This window comes from Callithrix jacchus, chromosome 10 (assembly GCF_049354715.1).
Source record: "Callithrix jacchus isolate 240 chromosome 10, calJac240_pri, whole genome shotgun sequence".
Lineage (NCBI taxonomy): Eukaryota > Metazoa > Chordata > Mammalia > Primates > Cebidae > Callithrix > Callithrix jacchus.
Genome location: NC_133511.1, coordinates 106,015,538 through 106,029,301, shown reverse-complemented (window position 1 = coordinate 106,029,301; position 13,764 = coordinate 106,015,538). Strand labels below are relative to the sequence as shown.

General features: G+C 36.0%; 1 protein-coding gene across 43 annotated transcripts in view; it reads left to right on the top strand.

Annotated features, from left to right (window-relative positions):
- LRRC4C (leucine rich repeat containing 4C) overlaps positions 1–13,764 on the top strand; it is a 1,379,884-nt gene that overhangs the window by 623,858 nt on the left and 742,262 nt on the right. For 3 of the 43 annotated variants that reach the window (XR_013523384.1, XM_078340866.1, XM_078340862.1), the window contains one exon: positions 13,147–13,188. The exons of the other annotated variants lie outside the window; for them this stretch is intronic. The gene's annotated coding sequence lies outside the window, so the exon portion shown is untranslated. The remainder of the gene's footprint in view (positions 1–13,146; positions 13,189–13,764) is intronic. 43 annotated transcript variants of the gene reach the window in all.

Here is a 13,764-nt window from a genome sequence, read left to right as displayed (position 1 = left end):
CTGTATATGTATTTCCATCATATATAAACAAACTCCTTAGAGTAACAGAGCAGACATTATGCACATAGCATGTCTACAGAAAGCAATTCATTCATATTCATTGGCATGCTAATTTGCATAAGGAAAAAATAGGAAGACCAGGAATATTTGCATTAACAGATTCCAGGTGGTGACTACTTGGATGGATGGATAAATCAGATGAAATTTTAAATGTACATTTTTCATGAGCTGAATGGCCAGATCCCAGAAGAAGATATTCTGAGAGACAAAACATTTTCATCAGGGTTGAAAATATTGAGAAAGAATTAAAAATGCCAAGTAAATTTTCAACAGTTGTTTCAATTAGCCAAAGCCATCTGAAATCTCTTTGCAAACAAGAAAATAAAAACACATGGACATATTCCTCTCTCTCTCACTTACATTTTCAAATTGAAGAACTACTACTCAGTGAGAAAGATTCAAATGTTCAAAGAAGGTAGAGTTTTCAGTTCACCTAGAGTTCTCAGAAACGTTACATTAAAAATACCAGTATAGATATCTACTGCTATACTACTATTGTATCCTTTTCACAATAAAGAGCTAGAAGCAGCCAATGTTTGGGATTATTTTGGCACTAGTAAATGCATTTAATTAAATATGTTATTTTCAATGGTATTTTTTGTTTACATGCCTAAAATATTCTTTCCAAAACAGCAAATGAACAGCTGTATACGTGTGTGTGTGTGTGTGTGTGTGTGTGTGTGTGTGTGTACTCCCTTTTCAGCCTCACCAGTATCTGGCACCACAGCATTCACCACCATACCTGGCTAATTATTATAATTTTTTTGGTAGAGACAGGGTCTCCATAAGTTTCCCAGGTTGGTCTCAAACACCTGGACTCCAGTGATACATCTACCTAGGTTTCCCAAAGTGCTAGGATTACAGGTGCAAGCCACTGTGCCCAGCTCTACCCCTCTTGAATGTTAGGATTTAAGTAGTTATAATAATCTTCCCTATGTGCTGGTTTATTTGGCTATCAAATAGATTAAACTATTTCTTTAACTTTAGCTATTATTCTTCCATAATAATAAATGCAATTATTACTGTACCTATGGGAGAAGGTGTGCCAGCATGATTTATACTGCATATAAATTACCATCAATGGTAACTCTAAATAAGCATTATGTAATTTCCTGTACATCATAAAGTTTATTTTTATTGATTTAATATAGCAGGGATTGATTTTGAATAACTATAGCATTAAGATTTGAAACCTGAAATGAGTCTTTGAAATTAACTAGTACAGAAGTTATCAAACTTCGGGTCACATCTGCCTAGACAGGTGAGCAAGCATCAAAATACAGGACCTTTAATTCATAAGTACATAGATGAATCACATCAGATAAGTACTACTGAATGTACAATAACAGTAAAACAGAGGATCTCCTTTTTATAGTAAAATGTCCAAATACAAACAAACTTATTTTAACTTTGTTTAAGAGTTTAGGGAATGGAAGTTGACAAAAACAAGAGATTTATTATAGACCATGCCACTAGTGAGATGCTATAACATAAAGCCCCAATTGTCCTATAATGTTGAGAAACCGGATGGAACTATAGATATGGACATGACATTATAATAACGATGATAAGGTGGATGAGGTAATAATAATAACCACTTATTTTGGTGTTCTGGGACCGTTCTATACTTTATCTCACTAATACAATCACCCTACGAGATAGGTGACTTTTTAGATCAAGGGGAGGTAAAGCTCAGAGAGATTAAACAACTTGCTACAGGACATGTAGCAAACTAAACATTGACATTGAGAGTCAAATTTTGGCCTAAATCGAAAGCCAATGCTTAAAAAACAACAACTACAAGAGCAATTAAAAAAAAAAAAAACAACCTATGAGACACAGGACTTTTCTGCTTGAGAGTTAAAAAGTAAGGTTTTTTAGAAATCTGAAATGGATTTCGATCTTACTAGGAGAAAGTGACCTACAAAGGAGAACGTAAAAGAGTAATTTTCAGTCATCTTTGATGCCCCCCCAAAGTGCATAAGATCAATTCTATAACTTTCTTTCTATATGTATTTTTATTATTGGCATATAAAATCATATCAGAGCATATGATATACTTAATATTTAAGAGCACCTCGCTTGCAACAACAGAATAAGTGAGGCTTTAGGGCAAATATAATCCATGATTGTATGATCAGCTCTCACATACAAAATTTTGCTCTTCATGGGGAATGAGATGGAATCCTTTTTTCAATAGTGAAGCCATGATGGCATAGATTCTTACACCTTCCTGTAATGAGTGATTGGTCAGGTTGGGGGTGCAAATAGATGGCTCTGGAGACAGAACTCTGTATAGTCATTAACAAACTGGTCATATAACTCTGGATTTTTAAGTGTGCTATTTTGGCGATAATGAAATAATGTTTCCATCTTAGATTATTCCATTTATCTTTTCAAACATACAGTGACTGAGATTAAATTGTGACATGCTTACCAATATTTAAAATCCAAATATATCTTCACCAAAGAGAGCATCAAACCAAAATTCACAAGATAAAATGTAATGAAAACACATACCAGCAAATTTAATTGACATTGTATTTTTACTGCTTCTTGCTGATAGAAAAAAGTGCTATTCATATTTTTATGATTTAATCTGGTAAACATATTAATATTTCTCTTAATTATGAAATGTTAGTAAATTATTTGGTATTTTCTAAATATACAAACATATACTCTTCAAATACCAATGTGCTTATGTCTTTTTTTGTGATATCTAGAACTTTATGTCTCATGACTTATTTTGCATTGTCTGGGATTTCCCTGTCAATGATAAAGTATGTCAATAATATGCTGAATATTAGGCTTCTTTTCTAACAAGTAGATGTATAAGATCAGATTTTTGTGGTCATTAGTACATAACCTGTCTGTGTAAGGTTCATGTATGACATTAAAAAGTAAAACAAATAAAAAATGTAAACATTCAGAGAGAGATAGTCTAGAGATGTCTTAATCAAAGGAGTGTGGACCACAGACCAATGCCAGGCTGTGAACTTAGCATGGGTCTCTAAATGTGTCCATACAGAAGTGAGAGCAGACATTTAAAAGTTTTACAGCAATTTTACAGAGTAATTGTATGTGTGTATATATATATATATATATATATACATTTTTGTTTTTTTTGAGACGGAGTTTCGCTCGTTACCCAGGCTGGAGTGCAATGGCACGATCTCGGCTCACTGCAACCTCCGCCTCCTGGGTTCAGGCAATTCTCCTGCCTCAGCCTCCCGAGTAGCTGGGATTACAGGCACGCGCCACCACGCCCAGCTAATTTTTTGTATTTTTAGTAGAGACGGGGTTTCACCATGTTGACCAGGATGATCTCAATCTCTTGACCTCATGATCCACTGGCCTCAGCCTCCCAAAGTGCTGGAATTACAGGCTTGAGCCACCGCGCCCGGCCCAATTTTATATTTTTTGAGTCTAATAATAAAACATATTCCTAGATTTTGTATGTCTTTGTTTTTTGTATTATTCTTTCAGTAACTCTTTTTTTATGTTTTACAGAAGTGTCCATCTATGAAAATAGTGAAAATAAATTGGCCTTGTTGGATTAAGCACTATTTTTTTTTAATTATATAATTGCGGGTCGGGCGTGGTGGCTCACGCCTGTAATCCCAGCACTTTGGAAGACCCAGGCGGGTGGATCACGAGGTCAAGAGATTGAGACCATCCTGGTCAACATGGTAAAACCCCGTCTCTACTAAAATACAAAAAACTTAGCTGGGCATGGTAGCGCATGCCTGTAATCCCAGCTACTCAGGAGGCTGAGGCAGGAGAATTGCCTGAACCCAGGAGGTGGAGGTTGCAGTGAGCCAAGTCACGCCATTTTACTCCAGCCTGGGTAACAAGTGAAACTCCATCTCAAAAAAAAAAAAAACTATATATATGTATATATATATATATATATGTATGTATATGTATATGTATATGTGTATATGTATATGTATATGTATATGTATATGTATATGTATATGTATATGTATATGTATATGTATATGTATGTGTATATAATTGCACTTTAGGTTCTGGAGTACATGTGAAGAATGTGCAGATTTGTTGCATAGGTACATACAAGACACTGTGGTTTGCTGCCTCCATCCAAATCACCTATATCTGGCATTTCTCCCTATGTTATCCCTCCCCAACTCCTTACCCCGCACTGTGCCTCCCCTAGTCCCCCCCAACAGACCCCAGTGTGTGATGCTCCCCTCCCTATGTCTATGTATTCTCATTGTTCAACACCCACCTATGAGTGAGAACATGCAGTATTTGCTATTCTGTTCTTCTGTCAGTTTGCTGAGAATGATGGTTTCCAGGTTCATCCATGTCCCTGCAAAAGACATGAACTCATTGTTTTTTATGGCTGCATAGTGTTCCATAGTGCATATGTGCCACATTTTCCCTTTCCAGGCTATCATCAATAGGCACGTGGGTTGGTTCCAAGTCTTTGCTATTGTAAACATTGCTGCAATGAATATACCTGTGCATGTGTCTTTATAATAGAACAATTTATAAACCTTTAGATATATACCCAGTAATGGGATTGCTGGGTCAAATGTCATTTCTATTTCTAGGTCCTTGAGGAATTGCCACACTGTCTTCCACAATGGTTGAGCTAATTTACACTCCCACCAACAGTGTAAAAGTGTTGCTATTTCTCCACATCCTCTCCAGCATCTGTTGTCTCCAGATTTTTTAATGATCACCATTCTAACTGGCATGAGATGGTATCACGATGTAGTTTTGATTTGCATTTCTGTAATGACCAATGATGATGAGCATTTTTTCATATGTTTGTTGGCTTAATATATGTCTTCTTTTGAAAAGTGTCTGTTCATTTCCTTTACCCACTTTAGAATGGGTTTGTTTGTTTTTTTCTTGTAAATCTGTTTTAGTTCTTTGTAGATTCTGGATATAAGTCCTTTGTCAGATGGGTAGATTGCAAACATTTTTTTCCCATTCTTTTGGTTGCTGGTTCCTTCTAATGATTCTTTCTTTTGCTGTTCAGAAGCTCTGGAGTTTAATTAGATTCCAATTATCTACTTTGGCTTTTTTGCCAATGCTTTTGGTGTTTTGGTCATGAAGTTCTTGCCTATTATGTCCTGAATGGTTTTGCCTAGATTTTCTTCTAGGGTTTTTATGGTGTTAGGCCTTATGTTTAAGTCTTTAATCTATGTGGAGTTAATTTTAGTGTAAGGTGTGAGGAAGGGATCCAGTTTCTGTTTTCTGCAGATGGCTAGCCAGTTTTTCCAACACCATTTATTAAACAGGGAATCCTTTCCCCATTACTTGTTTTTGTGAGGTTTGTCAAAGATCAGATGGTTGTACCTGTGTGGTGATGCCTCTGAGGCCTCTGTTCTGTTCCATTGGTCTATATCTCTATTTTGGTACCTGTACCATGCTGTTTTGATTACTGTAGCCTTGTAGGGCAGTTTGATGTCAGTCAGCATGATGCCTCTTTGAAGCTTTGTTCTCTTTGCTTAAAAGTGACTTGGCTATGAGGACTCTCTTTTGGTTCCATATGAAGTTTAAGGTGTTTTTTTTCCAGTTCTGTGAAGAGGGTCATATGTAGCTTGAAGGGGATCATGTTGAATCTATAAATTACTTTGGGCAGTATGGCCATTTACACAATATTAATTCTTCCTAACCATAAGCATGGAATGTTTTTCCATCTGTTTGTGTCCTCTCTTATTTCCTTGAGCAGTGGTTTGTAGTTCTTCTTGAAGAGGTCCTTTACCTCCTTTGTTAGGTGTATTCCTAGGTGTTTTATCCTCTTTGTAGCAATTGTGAATGACAGTTTGATCTTGATGTGGCTTTCTTTAAGTCTGTTATTGGTATATAGGAACGCTTGTGATTTTTACACATTGATATTGTATCCTGAGACTTTGATTAAGTTGCTTATCAGTTTTAGGAGATTTTGATCTGAGACAATGGGGTCTTCTAAATATACAATCATGTCATCTGCAAATAGAGACAATTTGGCTTCTTCCTTTCCTAATTGAATACCCTTTATTTCTTTTTCTTTCCTGATTGCTCTGCCTAGAACTTCCAATACTATATTGAATAGGAGTAGTACGAGAGGGCATCTTTGTCTAGTGCTCCAGATTTCAAAGGGAATGCTTTCAGTTTTTGCCCATTCAGTATGATATTGGCTGTGGGTTTGTCATAAATTGCTTTTATTATTTTGAGATCTGTTCTGTCAATACCTAGTTTATTGAGAGCTTTTATCATAAGGGCTGTTGAATTTTGTTGAAGGTCTTCTCTGAATCTATTGACATACTGTGTGGTTTTTGTCTTTGGTTCTGTTTATGTGGTAGATTGCATTTATAGATTTGCATATGTTGAACCAGTCTTGTATCCCCAGGATGAAGCCTTCTAGATCATGATGGATAAACTTTTTGATAATGCTGTTGCAATTGGTTTGACAGTATTTTGTTGATGATTTTTGCATCTATGTTCATCATGGATATTGGCCTGAAGTTTTCTTTTCTTGTTGAGCCTCTTCCACGTTTTGGTATCAGGATGATGTTGATCTCATACAATGATTTGGGAAGGATTTCCTGTTTTTGGAGTGTTTGGGATATTTTCAGAAAGAGTGGTACCAGCTCCTCTTTGTATGTCTGGTAGAATTAATCTGTGAACCCATCTGGGCCTGGGCTTTTTTTGGTTGGTAGACTATTAATTGCTGCCTCAACTTCAGCCCTTGTTATTGGTCTATTCGAGGTTTCAACTTCTTCTTGGTTTAGGCTTGGCAGGATGCAATTGTCCAGGAATTTATCGATTTCTTCCAGGTTTACTGGTTTGCGTGCATAGAGTTGTTTGTAGTAATCTCTGATGGTGGTTTGTATTTCTGTGGAATCAGTGGTAATATCCCCTTTATCATTTTTTATTGCATGTATGTGATTCTTCTCTGTTTTCTTTTTTATTAATCTGGTTAGTGGTCTATTTTGTTGATCTTTACAAAAAACCAGCTCCTGTATTTATTGATTTTTTTGAAGGCTTTTTTGTGTCTCTATCTCCTTCAATTCTGCTCTTATCTATGTTATTTCTTGTCTTCTGCTTGCTTTGGGGCATTTCTGATCTTGCTCCTTTAGCTCTTTCAATTTTGATGATATGGTGTGGAGTTTAGATCTTTCATTGCTTCTCACGTGGGCATTGATTGCTATACATTTTTCTCTAGACACTGCTTTAAATGTGCCCCAGAGATTCTGGTACATTGCGTATTTGTTCTTGTTGCTTTCAAAGAACATCTTTATTTCCATCTTCATTTCATTATTTATCAAGTCAGCATTCAAGAGCCAGTTGTTGAGTTTTCATGAAGTCATGCAGTTCTGAGTTCATTTCTTAATTCTGAGTTCTAATTTGATTGCACTATGGTCTGAGAGACTGTTTGTTATTATTTCCATTCTTTTGCATTTGCTGAGGAGTGATTTACTTCCAATTATGTAGTCAATTTTACATTAAGTGCGATGTGGTGCTGAGAAGAATGTAGATTCTGTGGATTTGGGGTGGAGAGTTCTGTAAATGTCTATTAGGTTTGCTTGGTCCAGGTCTGAGTTCAAGTCCTGAATATCTTTGTTAATTCTGTGTCTCATCAATCTGTCTAATAGTGACAGTGGAGTGTTAAAGTCTCTCACTATTATTGTGTGGGAGCCTACGTCTCTTTGTAGGTCGTTAAGAACTTGCTTTAGGTATCTAGGTGCTCCTGTATTGGGTGTGTATATATTTAGGATCATTAGCTCTTCCTGTTGCATTGATCCTTTTACCATTATGTAATGCCCTTCTTTGTCTCTTTGAACTTTCTTTGTTTAAAGTCTATTTTATCAGAGACTCGGATTGCAACTCCTGCTTTTTTTTGCTCTCCATTTGCTTGGTAAATCTTCCTCCATCCCTTTGTTTTGGTAAATCTTCCTCCATCCCTTTGTTTTGAGCCTATATGTATCCTTGCATGTGAGATGGGCTTCCCAGATACAGCACACCAATGGGTTTTGACTTTTTATCCAATTTGCCAGTCTGTGTCTTTTGATGGGGGTATTTAGCCCATTTACATTTAAGTTTAATATTGTTATGTTTGAATTTGATACTGCCATTTTGATGCTAGCTGGTCATTTTGCCCATTAGTTGATGCAGTTTCTTCATTTTATCCATGCTCTTTACCATTTTGTACATTTTTGGAATGGCTGGTACTGGTTGTTCCTTTCTTTCTTTTTTCTTTTTTTTTTTTTTTTTTTTGAGACAGAGTCTCGCTGTGTCACCAGGCTGGAGTGCAGTGGTGCAGTCTCGGCTCACTGCAATCTCTACCTCCCATGATCAAGCAATTCTCCTGCCTCAGGCTCCCTAGTAGCTGGGATTACAGGCGTGCACCACACCCAGTTAAATTTTTATGTTTTTAGTAGAGCTGGGGTTTCACCATGTTGTCCAGGATGATCTTGATCTCCTGATCTCATGATCCATGTGCCTCGGCCTCCCAAAGTGCTGATATTACAGGCATGATCCACTGTGCCCAGCCTGATTGTTCTTTTCTATGTTTAGTGCTTCTTTCAGGAGCTCTCATAAAGCAGGCCTGGTGGTGATGAAATTTCTGAGCAATTGCTTATTTGTAAAGGATTTTATTTCTCCTTCACTTATGAAGCTTAGTTTGGCTAGATTTGAAATTCTATTAAAATTCTTTTCTTTAAGTATGTTGAATATTGGCCCCCACTCTCTTCTGGCTTGTAGGATTTCTGCTGAGAGATCCATTGTGAGTCTGATGGGCTTCCCTTTGTGGGTAACCCAACCTTTCTCTCTGGCTTCCCTTAGCATTTTTTTCTTCATTTCAACCCTGGTGAATCTGATGACTATGAGCCTTGGGGTTGCTCTTCTTGAGGAATATCTTTGTGGTGGTCTCTGTATTTCCTGGACCTGAATATTGGCCTCCATTGCTAGGTTGGGGAAGTTCTCATAGATAATATCCTGAAGAGTGTTTTCCAGCTTGGATTCATTCTCTCCATCACACTCAGGTACACCTATGAAACATACAATAGGTCTTTTCACATAATCCCATATTTCTTGGAGTCATTGTTCATTTCTTTTCACTCTTTTTCTCTAATCTTGCCTCCTCATTTTATTTCATTGAGTTGATTTTTAATCTCTGATATTCTTTCTTCTGCTTTGTCAATTCAGCTATTGAAACTTGTGTATACTTGGTGAAGTTCTTGTATTCTGTTTTTCAGCTCTATCAATTCATTTATATTCCTCTCTAAGCTGTTTATTCTCATTAGCATTTTATCAAACCTTCTTCCAAGGTTCTTAGTTTCTTTGCATTGTGTTAGAACATGTTCTTTTAGCTCAGAGAAGTTGTTATTACTCACCTTCTGAAGCCTGTTTCTGTCAATTTGTTAGACTCATTCTCCATCCAGCCTTGTTCCTGTGCTGGTGAGGAGTTTGATCCATTGGAGGAGTACAGGCATTCTGATTTTGGGTGTCTTCATCCTTTTTGTACTGGTATTTTCCCATCTTCATGGATTTATCTACCTCTGGTCTTTGTAGTTGGTGATTTTCAGATGGCGTCTCTGAGTGGACGACCTTTTTCTTGATGATGAAGTTATTTCTTTCTGTTTCTTAGTTTTCCTTCTTACAGTCAGGCCCCTTAGATGTAGGACTGTGGAGGTTCACTCCTGACCCTGTTTGCCTGGGGATCACCTGCAGCAGCCTCTGCATTTTCACTGGGCACTGCAATCCAGAGCTGTTCCTATTCAGCCATCTTAGATCATCTCTCACAAGAAGAACTTTTATATGAGAGAAAGGAATATCAGGATAGTGGTTGAGTTAGATGGATTTTATGTTTAAGTTTTGTTTAAGCTATATATGAATGTTCGTACTAAAAACTATAGTCCTCTTGTTTGGGACACACTGTGTTGCAATCAATTGATGAATGTATCGAGAATAGAGTTAGAAAGGATACATACAACTTCAAATCCAGAATCCTAGGCTGCATTGCTCAGCGCTCTCTCTCTCTCTCTCTCTCTCTCTCTCTCTCTCTCTCTCTCTCCCCCTCCCTCCCTCCCTCTCCCTCTCCCTCTCTCTCTCTCTGTGTGTATGTGTGTGTGTGTTTTCTTTTTGTGTGTTTTTCTAAGCCTTTTCCTCAGTCGTAATAAAAAATTCACATACCTAAGATGTGGGTTTAGACACGTTGAAGGCCAAATTTTTAGGGGATGTGTAGGACAGGATAAAAATAATAGCTTCCTATTGTGTTTAGCCTGTGTCCATTATTAAGCCATCTCAGTAACAAAAATGTTTTTATGGAATTATTGACTTTTTTCCTTTGAATCCGTGGTGTATGGGATGAAAGATATTCACATGAGACATTTTCCCATGGATGCCCATGAATGAATCTTACAATGTTCCTAATTTCTAGTGTGCCAGTTACAATTCCCCTTTCTTCTTTCCCCACTACTAGAAGTAATATATGTTGGATCTCTAGAGGATATAAAATCTGTTGCTTTTTTGATTCATTTTCAGCAAATAATTCCTTAGCTTTAGATAGTTATAATTCTGTGAGATTATTTTTTTAAATTCACAAATTACTAGATGGCAAAACACTGCAGTTGTGTCCTGCTTATTAAATATAATGTGCATGCTCAGACATAAACACACAGGTTTGGTGTGTACACATTTAACAAACAGACTTTTTACAAAGAAGTAAAAGGTAGAAACTGATTGTAGAGGCCAGGTGCGGTGGCTCACACCTGTAATCCCAGCACTTTGGGAGGCCAAGGCAGGCAGATCAGGAAGTCAGGAGTGTGAGACCAGCCTGGCAAACATAATGAAACTCCATCTCTACTAAAAATACAAAAATTACCCACACATGGTGGTGGGAGTCTGTAACCCCAGCTACTGAGAGGTTGAGGCAGGAGAATTACTCCAACCTGGGAGGCAGAGGTTACAGTGAGTGAGATCGTGGCATGGCACTCCAGCCTGGGCAACAAGAGCAAGGCTCTGTATCAAAAAAAAAAAGTGATTTTACGGTTTACCTAGATCAAGTCTTTTATGTGAAAGATGAAAAAGATCAAGGATTTACTGACAGAAATACAATGATTTGCATATTAATTCTGTGTATCAGTAGGACAGCACATGCCAGTTCTCAGTTTTTTAAATTAATATTAGTCACACACACATTTATGCATAACACTTATCTACATTTCAAGAATTATTTCTAAAAATGTCATATATATGCATTTTCATTTTATGTCATTTTATATGCCATAATTGGAAATCTTGTGATTTAAGAATAATAATTAAAAATCTCCTATTCTTTGATAGAAAAATAATCATTTGATAATTCTTACATTTTCAAGAACTGAAAGAGATATACAGTTTATAACTTTGCTGATAAATATGGAAATGAGTAGTCATATGTGGTCTTTGGGCGCAATGAAATGGGGCTGTACAATTTGAGATATGTTATAAGGATCTAATGAACTCCAGAGATCAAAGTTATATATAAAAAAGTAAAATATCTCATTGATACTTGTTATATTAGTTTTCAAGTCAAAATGATAATATATTTGATATATTTATTGAAATCAAATATATTCTTTAAATTAATTTTACCTGTTTTTTTTTTTTTTTTTTTTTTTTTTACTAAACGTGACAACTAGAAGAAATTTCAATTATATCAATGTCTCACACAGTGTTATTATTGGACAGCACTGGTTTTAAATTTATTCTTTTTCCTTATCTATATAAGTAATTTCAATTCTGCTAATAATGCCCAGCAGAAATTTTATCTGAAATGCTAAGCTAAGTCAGAGAAAAATTCTGAGTCAGAGTTTGGGAAGATTTTCTCACATGGGAATATTAAATGAGTAGCAAGTCAGAATCCACTATGTCTTTGTGACTATCACCTAATAATATAACCACACCCCACAAATTGAGTTTTGAACAGTTTTAACTGAGGTAAAAAGGCCAATAAAATTTTAAAGGTTAATGCTGTATGTTAGCATTTCACAAGAATACAAACATATGCCATGATCTTGTGTAACTTCACACACTTGTGTTGAGCTGCATGTTTTTCCCCACAACCAAACACACTTGATAAATGCTTACTACAAATGAACACAGATGACTTTATATTAATAGGCATAGGCGTTATTACTTTTTAAATGTGCCAAATTGTTTGACTTCCCAATGTACTACCTCATTCTAGATTCTTTGTTAGTTACATTTATGTCAAATTTAAGTTTTCTTATAGTTCCAAAATTTTTGTAAAGTTCTGTGGATATTTTTAAAACAGTAAGTGTATCCAATCATAAAGATATTTTTTAATGTGTTTTGCCAGAAAAAGTTGATAGGGAGACAGAAGTACTAGATTCCCTCCCTGGCTCTTATTAGCTTGCCATTTGTGGCAGTGGCCTTCATCATTAGCTGAGAGTGAAGTAGGTGTCCTCAAGTGCCTTCTGATTCCATCTAGCATTTTGAGATTCCAGTTTGAGATTTATTAATAAAGTATAATGTTTCTATATAATTTTTATTTTTCACAGGAATTGCTATATCACCAATGCCTAGATCAGAGTTTGACATATTAAAATATGTTTTTAGATTTAATTGTAATATCAAAGTAATTTTTCTATAACAATTCTAGATGATTAACCTATTATAGTTTTTATACAGGCATGCCCCAAATAATGACATTTCAGCCAGCAATGGACTGCATATATAATGGTGGTCCTATAAGATTATAATAGGGTGTTTTTACTATATCTTTTTATGTGTAGATATGTTTAGATGCACAGTACTTACCATTGTGATAATTGTGTACAGTATGCAGTACAGTAACATGCTGTTCAAGTTTGTAGCCTAGGAACAGTAGGTTAGACCATATAGCCCAGGTGTGTACTAGGCTATGCCACCTAAGTTTGTTTAAGTACACTCAGTAGCAATCACACAGTGATATAATTGCTTAACATGGTATTTTTAAATACATAACTCTAACCATAACTGTTTTTTAAATATATATTTTTTATAATTTAAAATCTAAATGTTTGTAGTTTATGGTTTGGTTTGGCTCTGTCCCCACCAAAATCTCATCTTGAATTGCAGATCCTGTAATCCCCGTGCATCATGGGAGGGACCCAATGAGAGGTAATTGAATCATGAGGGCAGGATTTTCCCATGCAGTTCTTGTGATAGTGAATATGTCCCATGAGATCCAATGGTTTTATAAAGGGCAGTTCCCCTGCACATGCTCTCTTGTCTGCAACCATGTAAAACATGCCTTTGCTCCTCCTTTGCCTTCCACCATGATTGTGAGGCCTCCCCAGCCATGTAGAACTATGAGTCCATTAAACCTCTTTTTTTATATATATAAATTATCCACTCTCAGGTATTTCTTCATAGTAGTATGAAAATGAACTAATACATTTTATTACTATATATTTCAATTATGTATACACACAGTTTAATATTGAATTACATTTTAAAAATAAATTTCATGTTTTAAATCTAATTATTTATTTTATATCATTTCAATGACAAAAAATAGCTTGCATTTATGTGACCTGCTGGGGAGGGGGATGGAAGACAGGTTCATCAGATATGTCTGTTTGGAGAGTATTGAATGGGTCTGTTTCAAAACACCATTTAATTCCTGCCTGACTACTGAAGGATTAGTTTGTAATATACACACCTAAAACCTTTCTTCTACCAGAAGCCTGTGAG